Here is an 8,062-nt window from a genome sequence, read left to right as displayed (position 1 = left end):
ACACTGGAAGGGAGGACTGTAAGTCATAGGGTGGCTTGGGTTGGAAGGGACCTTAAAGTCCATTTAGATCCAAGTTTCTGCCATGAGCAGGGTTGCCACCCATCAGATCAGGCTTCCCACAGCTTCATTCAGCTTGGCCTTGAATGCCTACAGGGATGGGGCATCTACAGCTTCTTTGGGCAACCTGTGCCAGTGCCTCACCACTCTCTGAGTAAAGAATTTCCTCCTAGCATTTCTTCTAAATCTCCCTTCTTTTAGTTTAAAACCATTTCTCCTTGTTCTATCAGTATCAGATCACATTAGAAGGTCTTTTTTTTTTTCTGTTTATAATTACTGGAAGGCCGCAAAAAGGTTTCCTCAGAGCCTTCTCTTCCCCATGCTAAACAAGCCCAGCTTCCTCTGCTTCTCCTCATAGGAAAGCACTCACCTACCTAGGCAAGGCCTATGTTAGGTTAGTGTATCATCTATTCTGTTTTGTTGTTTTCTTTTTTCCTTTTCCAGTACTTTGATATTTTTGAAGAACACTGCCTTACTTCTGACACCCTCCCTTATCTTGACACTTGGCTACGCTGAACTTCTTCACGATTTCCTCAAGTCTTTGCTGAGGGATCTCTTCTCTGAGTCACTCAGTGACTACACAAAGTCAACACACATGGTGCTCCCACTTATCTGACTGCATTGCACCACGGAGGTTTATGTGCCTCAATCCACTGCAGTCCTTCCTGTGATATTCTTGGCAGAATATCACACACTACACATCCGTTCTCTTCTTTTTGAAAAAAATGGTGGTACCATTTTCATTACTGCTTGCTCATCTGGTAAAACAACCTTGCAGAACTGCAGGGCACTCTGTGGCAACTGTATTGCCCTTCGCAGCAACACACTACCATCACAAATGGACAATACCAACTGTTTGACTCTAAGTCTTATTTTTTTTTTTTTTTTTTTTTTTTTTGATACAAACTTTTTCTTCTGCTTTAACTCTAGTTCATAACTTCTGAATTTGCTGTCAAATTTTTCTAGTCAATATATTATTGAAAAAAACACTGTAGAGTGGTCAGCTTAATATTTCTCTTGTTTCAAGCAACAGCATTCTCAGTAAATAAAGAAGCAAAATAAATCTTTGAGATAAGTACAAGAGAAACTTTTAGTACTTTGAGATACTGATTCTTAGCTTTTACAAGAAGCTATAACATTTTAAGTCAGTTTAAATCATACTTGTGAGGGGTTGTAGCAATGTCCCTATTAACCCCCATGTAAAAATCTTAGTTTTGTGACCTCTGCTTTGGTGCACAAGGACTTGGGCATGCATCATCCATGCCCTATTTGCAATCTTCCAACACACATTGCACAACTTCCATCAGTACTGGCTTGTCATACACATTTCGTTTTACTGTAGTATTAAGGAGAACTTGTGCATGTCTCTTCTCATATAGGCCCTGCATTACATTAGGTTTTAAAACTGTTCCCAGCTGAGTAAATAGAAAAATCCTTCAAAACTGCACAAAGCAGGTAATAAACAGAATAGTTTCCGGTGCCAAGCAGTAATGATCATCTTTAGTGGTTTTAGCTGGCAATTAAATAATGGCTGCAGACTGAACTTTTAATTTCATTTCACCGCTATGACCAACTTTTATGCAAAAGTCTCACAATATTATATGATTTCCCTTCTCTCTCATCTCTTTTATATATTTCAATATGTTCCACACCATCAAGGAAGCCTTTCAACATAACTACGATTACAGCTGCTGAATGGTTTGCAGCTAACACCATGGATGATTTTCTGTGTTGCACTTTGAAAATGCACAATGTAAAACTTCACAGACCCAATGAGGAGCAATGTGAATAATGGCAGCTCTGCTGCAACCTACTACAGCCAGCTACTAAAACTGCAGAAAGCCAGGTGCAGATGTCAAGCATATGGCAACTCTCCGTTGTTCCCCACTCTGTACTTTTGTGCTCCAGCATTTGGCCTGGAGCATGCACAAAGCTCCCTAGGAAACAGACTGATCGCCTGCAATGGCACCAACACATTGGAAATCCTCTTCATGAAGACTAATGTCCTTTTAGAGCCTCCATACAGAACTCCAAACATTGTAAACAGCACAGTGAGGCTTAAGTGGGCACGGGAGTAGTTCTGAATATACATATATTTTTTTTAAATATAAAAAGAAGATTCCAAATCTAAATGGTTGCTAAATGAGGCAATAACTCAGAAAAGAAACAGAATACTGAGAACATCTTCATTAGATTATTAGATCTGAATCTGAAAAAAGATATTACTGCAAACTGACATTAACATTTCTCTTTCTCCTGTTTCAGCAGCAAAACTGTCATGTTATGCTGGCTTTGTCTCAGTCATACCTGTTTCTCAGTATCACCCACACACCAAGCACTGAGGATTTCTAATGAATCAAAATATCCATCATACATCCAAGTCACTGCATTTCGATTCAATTATTCTTAATTATATTTTTAAAGAAATTACAGAGTACTACAAGCAAGCCAAATGCAATTTCATTTCATTCAGAGATTTTACTCTGAGTCAGCAGTATGAATCAACTCAAAGCTCATGAACTACTAGCTTCATGCAGCCAAACAGTAAACTGCTCCATTTTACACAATTTCCTTTTACAGAAATGCATTTTTTTTGCCCCTCAGATATGTATTTCTGTTGGTAATGTTTCTAGAGGAATAAAAGGAGTTTCTGTATTAATTCCATATTTGTGGGTTTTGCAGCATAACAATGTCTCTCAAACAACACATTCTCCAAATTGGGAAAAAAAAGGATGTGACGGATGGAGCACTCTCTGGATAAGGAATTGGCTGGATGAACCACAACTCTCAGAGCATGACAATGGCTCAGTGCCCAAGTGGAGACCAGTAACAAGTGGCATTCTTCAGGGATCAGTGTTATTTAACATCTTCAGAACAAGGGAAATGGCTTTGAACAGGAAGAGAGTAGGTTTAGACTAGAAATTAGGAAGAAATTATTTGCTCTGAGGGTGGTGAGGCATTGGAACAGATTGCCCAGCAAGGATGGGCTGGATGGGGCTTTGAGCAACCTGGTCTTGTGGAGGTGCCCCTGCCTACAGCAGGGGATTGGAACTGGATGATCTTAAAGGTCTCTCCCAACTCGAACCATTCTATGATTCTGGGATAAATCTTAAAACACCAAAAACTCCTCCTGAAGAACAAGGCGGCAGCCAAGCCTGGCTCCTGGGGCAGCTGCCCAGCCACAGAGGGCACACAGTAAGGCCAGCCTCAGCACCACCTCCCCCTGCCACACTAGATGTGCTCTTATTTTGTTAGAAAAGCATAAGGACTAAGAATCTATTTCCATACGAGTAGATAATCTGGCCTGGACCACATTGTTTCACTTTATATACAAGGACTAATAAGACTCTCAAAGATCTTCCAATAGATCATCACATTCAAAACACACACTTCAAAACTGAGAAATATTTATTTTGGGGGAATCCCCTGTAAAATAAAATCAGAGATGTATTTTTGAAGTGTGCAATTATGCATTTTAGTTTTCCAATCAAACATAAAGTAATAATTCCTCACACACATATAAGAAATGAGGTCCTCAAATGTCTCCTTCGTTATTAGGTGAACATGACAGATTCAGAGTTTACTCAAAAGATAAGGAAATGTGGGATTTTATGGACATGGTAGGAAGACACTGGGAGCAGGCTTCCCTGCACAGGCTCTGAGCTACGTGTCTCCAACATAGGATTCCTTACTCAAGCTTTGTTTTCCTCGTGTGCAGTCAAATCATTCTGGAGACTACTAGTCTAAACAGGAAGTTAAATCAATAAACTTCATCTCATTTTAGCAATTCCCCTCAGCATTGTAGAACTCTTTCAAAGAATAAACAAGTGAAGACCAGCAGGTCACTCAACGGGGAAATGGAAAAACTAATGGCTGTAGGGTGTGATCTGTATGGGAAAAAAAAAAAAAGTTTACAAAAGAAATCACATTATTTTTTCCCCTACAGGCATATTTTGCTAAGCAATAACTTCATGTACCATACTTAGACTTTTCTAAAATGTCCCCCACAGGCACTGAATGAGCACTACTAAAGGATAATACTTTTAATCTGAAGTAAACGTCAGATGTCAGAAATTCTGTAACTTATGATCTACATTCCAGTTTTTTTTTCAGCTCTTTATAAAGACAAAAGTTGTTCCACTCTTTGAAGTAAACTTGCTTGAGTAAAATCCATAAAGCTAACTTTCTATTAATACAAATAAGGTCAATACCCACTGTTTTAATCAATTTTTTCTGAAATTGCTTGGGAAAAAAAAAAAAAAAAAAAAAAAAAAAGATCAGTAGTGAGAATAAAGGCTTTTCTTCCTAGCATGCCCCATGAAGAACCAAAGCAAGACAAAAATCAAACATTTCTAACATGGTTAATACAAATTTCAGCTTCTTCAGTCACAACCACTGTCTATTATGTTATTAAATATACCAGGTTTGCTGTTTATCACAGTACCTTCATGCCATTTTTTAAAAACGCAGCACAGTGCTTACCTGACTTCCTTAATTGTACTCATAGGGCAGGTCTGATGACTGCCCCGTACCGTGAGCTAGAGATCATTCTGTGGAATCATTTTTGAATTTGAACTTCCCAGTGCTACAGAAGATGAGAAGATGATTAACAGAAATAAAATAGAGCCCTTCTATCACTTTAAACAGACATTATCTGCAGTAATTAGACTCTTTTTTTAAAGGGCAACTATAAAAACCCTTTCAAAGAAAAATCAATTTCTTGGATTGCTGTATGACCACAACTGACATCTGATGCGATTTCATTTTCTGCGTGTCACAAGCTATTATTTCTTTCACTGGGTCCTCCAATAGATTTTTTGGGGATGCCCTTTAGGCTTAATTCATGCATTCATACATTGATCATTAGCTCATTTCTATAAAAAGCCTAGTATAAAGCATTCCACAAAATGTATTTTGTAATCGTTCAGTGCTTCACACAAATTCAGTTGAGTAATTTGAATAGATTGCTTGACTGCAGATATCCAATTTATGTTTTCATTATATAGAAATGAGCTGCTTAATTATTAATAAAAAAGCTTCCATTCACACATCCCATATCTACCAAACTCTGCAGAAACCTGAAACACCGCACTTCTGCCTGAAATCACATGGGATACTGATTGACTTGATGGAACATTCTAGAATAATGGGCTACTACAGTAGTCGATAACTTCAGTAATTGAGCTGCTATGTCCACTGTATACATAGGAGGAAAAAAATCCCTTAGAAACGTGTTTTTGTCAAATAACACTTAGAGGCAGAGAGGTTCATGTGTCTAAGTTGTATAGAAACAGTAAGAATTGTTTTCAGTATGATACTCCAGTGTAAAATGTGCACCCTTAATATGCTGCTTACTTGGCAGGGATTAAGTTTTTAGCAATATTTATTTTTGTATAAAAACAAGCTGCTGGTCTCTGCCACGCTGCACTGTGACAGGAAGCAGTGCCACATCACATCTCAGCACACAAGCCGCTCTCAGAACAAGTCCCCCTACCAGAGAAGTGTCAGGGCAGCAGCTGTTACCAGACCCTGCAAAAGGAGGAAGACAGGAACACAGTGCCAGCCTTCACCATCCACAGATCGACTGGTGAGAATCAAATCCATTATTTCTCACCTTGGAAGATAAGTGCTACAGCATAACCTACTTTTTTCTAAGGTGCTCAGAGATTGCAGTGCAACATCAGCATTTACAGATCATTTCCATCTAAACAAATCCTGTTTTGTGAATCATGTTTTATTCGAACACAGTATTAACAGGCAGAGGAAGTTTTTCCTAGGCACCACTAACCTAACATGGTCCTGGCAAACAGAGAAAAACCACCACCTCAATGTCCCTTCTGCAGCCCTTCCATACCCAGGTGCGAGCCAAAGCATAGCAACCCTGAAAATCACCCGATTGCTCAAGATCCCCTGGGAACTGGCAGAGCAGGAGTATCACAGCATTTCTGACACAATCTAGGTTCAAGCAGAATTTTTTTGTCCTAAGAGACATAGTGTTTTTCATGTTAGCACTCAATCTCAATGTTGTTTGGCTTCCCCTCACTCCTCTGGTGGCATGTAAATTACATGTCAGAATAACATCCTGCATTAAGCTCTGTGACCAATTCTTAAAAGGCTACTTTATTTATAAAAAAGGGTGGTCCGCAAAGCTGACACCTTTCTTTGTCAAGAATTTATGAACTACCTTTAAGCACCATTGAGCCTGATACATGGGTCACTTGCAAATCAGTTTTTCTTGCTGAATTATTACGCTATTAACTCCAGAGCTTTCTCAGCTTTACAAAGTGCACTTTCACAATGTGTGTAGAGGATGAATAGCCTCAGTAAATTCCATTAGACAAAGGAACAATGAGGATAGCATATTGCTGACTTCAGGATAACGAAAGCAACACTGGATTTCAGCCTGTTTTGACGTGACTAGCATTGTGTTCTCATCTCTTGAGATGAATGGTTTTCAAGCTCTCATCTTCTAGAAGCATATACAAGAAAAGGATTCCAGGAGATGAAACAAGATTTTATTATTATTTATTAGAGTAGCATCCATTTGTTCTATCATATAAAGTCTCATCATGCCTGATGTTTGATAAGCATAGGATATTCCCTGTCTCAGACAGTCTGCTTTACAAAAGCACACAGGACAGCCACAAGGAAGCATCAGAGCCCCTTTAGCACACTGAGAGCCACATCATAGATTGCGTCTTTGCCAAACTTTAATCACTTGCCCAAGAGTTGTGGTAGGTCCAAATAAGCACCTTTAGCCATATTCCTATAAAGCAGTCTCTTTTAGATAATATGCACCCATCTCAGACCCACGTTTTATTAGAAATATCTTGCATTCTAGCTGTTTGAGAAGTCAACTCTTACATTCCAGGTTTAGGACTTCACACTGCAGTAGGCACATTGTAAAGTCACTACCATCTGGTAAAACAGGCTTAAATATGGACATTTTCATTTTCTCTAGGTACCTATTTTAGTTCTCATTGTGTCAAGAGCTGCTTACACATACCTGGCAACACTCCTTAATACCATGCTGAAAATAAAAAGTTAACAGAAAACTAACAGTTTCAGATCCAGCACAGACCACGATCAGAGAGATTTCAGCCAACTATTTTCATACTTCAGGATCTGCTTACCAAGTTCATTAAACTACATTAATGGAAAATTTCTAACGGATGTAAGCTGTTCCTACTCTTTAATTAACACATCTTTGACACAACAATCCTCAGTAATCATCTCAGACATGTGCCCTAAACAACATAAAGAAAGATTCTTCATAAATCAAGCAAGCTTCTTTTTTTTTTTTTTTTCCCTCTCCTTCTCCTCCTGCAAGCTTAAAATTAAAAAAACTGGAGCATTTGGAAAAACTCAAGAACCATAGCATCCCACTCACAAAGAAGCACAATTGGTTCGGACAGGCTTTTGGCAATAACAGGAGTTATAGAGTACTTGCAGGTAGGCTAAGCCATATACAAAAAGAAGGGACAAACTTACCCAAGTAGTGAAGGGACACTCCAACTATACAGCGCTCCTCTTCTGGAAGCAGTCCAAGAGACAGTCCTACCTCCATGGATTGCCTTTATATGAGTCCATGGTGCCTCCCCCCTGGGTATACCCCTTCTGATCACCTGGGGAGCACAGATGCAAACAATCTGCCTGTACTCCCTGGGCCAGCCTCACCCCTTCACCAGGTGCTCAATCACCAGTTCAAGCCATCACCTAACAGTTCCTCTACACATGGTGAAGAGCTCCATAGTATGAAGGCAAAGGAGACACATGGTGAAGAGCTCCATAGTATGAAGGCAAAGAAGCTAGGAAAAGTTGTCCTCAAGGCAAAATACCCAAAGTATAGCAGGCATTTTCCTTATAAAATATGTTTCTCAAGATGTACCCAACAACTAGCTGGCCATAATAATTATATAAGTGTCTAAATTAAGTAAGGAGAAAAGGACATATTTGCTTATAATAATTCTTAACCTTCACAATAAAATACTTACTATCCAAACAT

The 8,062-nt window shown here is 39.1% G+C and overlaps 1 long non-coding RNA gene across 1 annotated transcript; it reads right to left on the bottom strand.

The window, feature by feature from the left end:
* Positions 1-3,834: 3,834 nt before the first annotated feature.
* LOC122175215 lies at positions 3,835-7,580 on the bottom strand. The gene is made up of 3 exons (XR_006177348.1): positions 7,549-7,580; positions 4,540-4,642; positions 3,835-3,944 (listed from the first exon to the last, which is right to left on the bottom strand). It is a non-coding gene; the product is annotated as an uncharacterized LOC122175215 (long non-coding RNA).
* Between the last annotated feature and the right edge of the window lie 482 nt (positions 7,581-8,062).

This window comes from Lagopus leucura, unplaced genomic scaffold, assembly GCF_019238085.1.
Source record: "Lagopus leucura isolate 7727_CA_CO unplaced genomic scaffold, USGS_WTPT01 Super-Scaffold_739, whole genome shotgun sequence".
Lineage (NCBI taxonomy): Eukaryota > Metazoa > Chordata > Aves > Galliformes > Phasianidae > Lagopus > Lagopus leucura.
The sequence above is the reverse complement of the archived record's forward strand: the minus strand, read 5'-3'. Positions and strand labels throughout refer to the sequence as shown.